Here is a 4,697-nt window from a genome sequence, read left to right as displayed (position 1 = left end):
GCTGCCTTCACAAGGAGAGTTTGCAGCTGTGATAACTTACGGCTCCTGAGAGGGGGGCATTATTCCGGGTTGTCCCTAAATGCCATCGCAAGGGCGCTTACAAGAGAAAGGCAGGAGATTAGTCAGTCACACAGAGGGGGCGGGAGGCCACCGGTGTGCCAATGCAGACAGGCTCTGGAAGATGCTGTGCCTCTGGCTCTGAAGATGGGACACAAGCCAGGCGTGTGTCCCCAGAAGTCGGGGGAGGCACGGACAGATCCTTCCCTGGGGCCTCTGGAGGACCTGAGGGTGAGGCCAGGCGTTCGTGGCACAGGGAGTCTTTGCCCTGGAGAGCTTGGGGACGGGAGCCTGGAGGAGGCCTTGCAGGAACCAGAGCCCTCGGCTTGGTGGCAGCCTCCTCGGGGTGACCCGAAAAGGAGGGACTGCCTCACCGCCACCCCGCCCCACCCCACCTCCTGCCGGTCCCTGCCTCTGGCTGAAACCAAAGTGGAACCCCGAGGGGTCAGCCTCTGGGGACAGAGAGGGCAGAGGCTAACCGAGGAAGTGGGGTTTCGGGTCCGGGGGCCCCGCCTGGCACACTGCCGGGCACGGCCACCGCCACACTTCCTGTGTCTTCAAAGGACTACGGAGTTGCCCCGGGTGGGGCCGCGTCCACGCCGCCCACCAGCCCTGGCCAGCACGGAGCAGAGTGCTGGACGATGCCACATGCCGAGGCCCGGGCACCTTCTCCGGCCCAGCCCCTCCCCCGGCTTTGTGTACAGACGGACCATGTCCATGCCTGAGTCGCTGGGGGCCCCGCCCCATCCACCATCCTCCGCCCAGCTCGGACCCGCGCAGGGCGTCCTGGTTTGTTCAGCTCAGCCAACAAACAGCATAGTCGTAGCACAGAGGGGCCGCCCTTCCGTGCCCAGACACAGCCGGGGCTTGTAGGGTCTCGTGGACACGCAGAGGAGGGAAGGCAGTGGGGAGCCCGTGAGGGTGCAAGGGGGGATGTGTATTGGGCACTTCCTTCCGGCCTGGGTCACTAAGGGTGCCCCTGGCAGCAGCTGCTCTGCGGACATGGACCCCACAGTGGGCTCTGGTCCAGCCCAGCCGCCTGGCTGCCAGCTGCTGCTGGCCAGACGCTGAGTCAGCAGCCTGCCGCCCAGCACGCCTCAGGCAGAGCCCAGCAGAGCTGTGCGTGCAGCGCAGGCCCCTGAGGGCCTCCCAAGCCGGAAGCCCAGGCCCCCTCCACGTGGGGCCTCCCCGCTGGGCGGGGGTCTCCTGGCTCTGCCCCGTCCCACCACGGGGCCAGGTCTCTGAGTCTGGGACCCCGCAATCCTCTCTCCTGCAGGACATTTCGCTCCCCCATGAAATGTCCCAGCGTGGGTCCCACCTCCCGCTGACACTGCCGCCAGGTGAGATTAGGAATTGTGAAGGGGCAGGGACCCCAGCCCTGCCCACTCCCCAGGGGAGGGGGCTCCATTAATTAAAGCCCGGGTGGGCCAGCTGAGGGCACCCCTTCCCACCGTGCCCCCAAAGCTGCCAGGCCCTGCTGCTCTGGCTGCCGAGAAGCTACTGGAGTCTCGGGAAGAGCGTTAGGCCAGGGGTCTGGCTCGGACCGACCTCGGGCACCCCCGACCCTTGGGGGCCTTGTCCAGCCTCTCAGCCTCAGTTTCTTCGCCCACAAAATGGGGGTGGTGATTGTGCCTTCCTGGGCAAGAGTGAGTGAGTTATTCAAAAGCAAGCACTTTGCAAACTCTGCCTCATGATGCACATGCCGGGGAGGGCCCCGGTCACTGGTGAGAGCCGGGGGCAGGGGTCTGCAGGCCATCTGCCAACTGCCCCTCTGTGTTCTTCTGTGGCCTGTCCAGCTGGAGCCTCCATTCAGCTCAGCTCTGGCCAGGCCTGCCCAGCCTCAGGCTGCCCTCAGGTCACCCTGGTCGAGAGTCCCAGCCCTTGGGCTTGAGTCTGGCCAGCTCACGGTCCCCAGACCCCGCCGCATGTGCCAGGCCAGTGATGGGTTCTGCTGGGCCCAGTCCCTGCGCTCAGACTGGTGGCTGGTGCCTGGTCCCCACCACATCTTGGCAGCCCCGGGTCGCGCAGGGAACCTGTCGCTCTTGCTGAGGTTCCTGGCTGCTCTGCATGCGTGTGGCCTAACGGTCTGGGGACTGTGAGCATCGCTCATGCCCAGGACTGTGCCCAGACAGCGGGTTCTCACACGATTCACACCCTCCCTGATGGCACATTGTCTTACTCTTCCCCAGACCCAAAGGAGGGCATGGTCTCCACTTTGGATGGGACCTGAGACTCTCAGGGCATGGAACAAAGGAGAACTCGGAACACAGGAACGTTCCGTCCAGCGGTGAAGGCAGAAAGGCTGCGTCCAAAGAGGGCTTAGGAGGTTGAAAAATCTCAGTTTTAGGGAAGGTTCGCGGAAGCTGAAGAGAAAGTGTGAGTACAGGTGAGCAAGGCCTGCAGTGGAGGGGTTGGGAGGGCGTGCCTACAGGGTCCACGGGGACCAGGTGGGCAGGGGAGCCTCAGCCGGACGGGGGACTCCGTGGGTATGGGATCCAGAGTCCACCGCGGGGAAACCATCCCACACAGGTCACTTGGGGCCTGGACCTGTTCAGCCAGCTGAACACAGTTGGGAAGAAAAGGGTCCTGGCTGGGCCAGCCGGACACCAACCGGCGAGCTTAGAGCAAGTCCTTCCCTTAGCTTTCCCATCTTGGCCTCAGCTTCCCCATATGTAAAACCAGCTTTCAATCCATCCCCTAAGGTCGCTCTGGCGTTGGCTCTGGAACCCACCGCGATGCAGCTCCAGCCCGCAGAGGCCCCCGCGGTTTGGCCCCACTGCAGGGTCCGGCTCTGGATTCTGCAGGCCTATCTCTGCCTCAGCCTGTCTTCGGCTCTGGATGCAAGGCTGGACACGCCCCTCCGTTGCTATGGCAGCGGCGTTGCCCGGCAGCGCAAGGGCCCGGGAGTTAGGCTCCCAGGGAGTTACCACGGCAACGAGGCGGCACCTTCCAGGGGCGAGGCTTCGAAGGGGGCGGGTCCCTCGAAGGGGCGGGGCCTCCTATGGGGCGGGGCTCCGTGTTCAGCAGAAGTTCCAGACAGGGAGCCTGCTTCCCAGGATCCCAGCCTGATCCCTGCCAGGGTGGTGGACGCGGGCGGAGGGTCCCGGTGGGGAGGGGTCCTCGGGCTGCGGGAGAGACTGAGGCTGGACAACCTCTTTCGCAACCTACGAGGCGTTCACCTGGACTCCCAGAGGGCTCCCACCCAGCTCTGCAGCCCGCTGCTCCATGATCCTGCGGGAGGCAGGCCAGCCTCACCCCACCGCGCCCCTAACCGTCCAGTTGTCACTTCCGTTCGGGTAACCTGTCCTTTCCCACTTTTTATTTATTTATTTTTTTTGTCTCTGGTGTTCTGCAGATTTGGTTTTATTTTTCCTATTTGAAATCATGTTCGTTGCTCACTGAGTATTTGTCTGCAATTCTGGAAAATCTAATATTTCTTCAAATATAGTTTCAATATCTGTCTAGTCCTCCTCCTGGAATTTTAGGGGTTGCTCTCAAGCTCCAGCCAGGGGCTTCCTTGGCTTTTCTGCTGCTCCGGCCACGTGTAGACCTGGGTTCCCGCCAGACAGGAGCCGGGGGGCCTGTTTTTCTTCTCGCCTTCACTCACATGGCTCTAGCAGGTCCAGGCCTCAAGGGTGACCCATCGGACAATAAATATTTACTCTCAGAAATTTATCTCTATGTCGTGTCAGGTGGGATCCAAATTTATATATTTCCCACAGTGTCCTACACCAGTTATGGCATCATCTGTTTTCCTCAGATTATTTGAAACGATAGTTCTATCATAAGCTTTTGATCTATTTCTTTTTCAATACTGACATCTTTTTAATTTTTTAAATTTTCAATTATTAGTTGCCATACAATATTATATTAGTTTCAGGTGTATAACATAGTGATGAAACATTTATATAACTTACAAAGTGATCACCCTGATAAATCCAGTACCCACCTGACACCATACCTAGTTATTACAATATCATTGACTACATTCCCTGTGCTGTACCCTACACCCCTGACTATTTTGTAACTACCAATTCATACTTCTTAATCCCTTTCCTTTTTTCATCCACCCTAATCCTCTCCCATCTGGCAAGTCTCAAAGTGTTCTCTATATCTATGAGTTTGTGCTTTCTTGGTTTATTTCGTTCTTTGGATTCGACATGTAAGTGGAATTATATGACATTTGTCTTTCTCTGTCTGACTACACTCAGCACAATACCCTCTAGGTCCATCCGTATTGTCACAGATAGCAAGGCTTCATTCTTTCAATGGCTGAGTAACATTCCATTGTATATGTAATGTTATCCATCATCCACTGATGGGTATTCCATTGTATGGACAGACATTCTTTATCCATTGATGGACATCCAGGTAGGCTCTGTATCTCAGCTGTTGTAAACATACAGATGCACATGTCCCTTCAAAGTAATGTTTTCGGTCTCTTAGATAAATGTCCAGAAATGGGATTGCTGAGTCCTTTTTTTCTCTCTTGTTATAGCTTTTGTTTTAAAGTTTATTTTGTCTGATATAAGTATTGCTATCCCAGATTTTTTTCATTTCTATTTTCATGAAATACCTTTTTTGATGCCTTAACTTTCAGTCTGTGTGCGTCTTTTGATGAATTGAGTCCCTTGTAGGCA

At 57.1% G+C, this 4,697-nt stretch overlaps 1 long non-coding RNA gene across 2 annotated transcripts in view; it reads left to right on the top strand.

The window, feature by feature from the left end:
• The first annotated feature begins 1,234 nt into the window (after window positions 1–1,234).
• LOC111729939 overlaps window positions 1,235–4,697 on the top strand; it is a 9,106-nt gene continuing 5,643 nt past the window's right edge. For both annotated transcript variants that reach the window (XR_002776475.1, XR_002776474.1), the window contains exons 1-2: window positions 1,235–1,397; window positions 2,247–2,443. This is a non-coding gene — a long non-coding RNA (uncharacterized LOC111729939). The remainder of the gene's footprint in view (window positions 1,398–2,246; window positions 2,444–4,697) is intronic.

The sequence above is a fragment of the Pteropus vampyrus genome, unplaced genomic scaffold (assembly GCF_000151845.1).
Source record: "Pteropus vampyrus isolate Shadow unplaced genomic scaffold, Pvam_2.0 Scaffold291, whole genome shotgun sequence".
NCBI lineage: Eukaryota > Metazoa > Chordata > Mammalia > Chiroptera > Pteropodidae > Pteropus > Pteropus vampyrus.
This window is presented reverse-complemented; position numbering and strand designations above follow the sequence as displayed.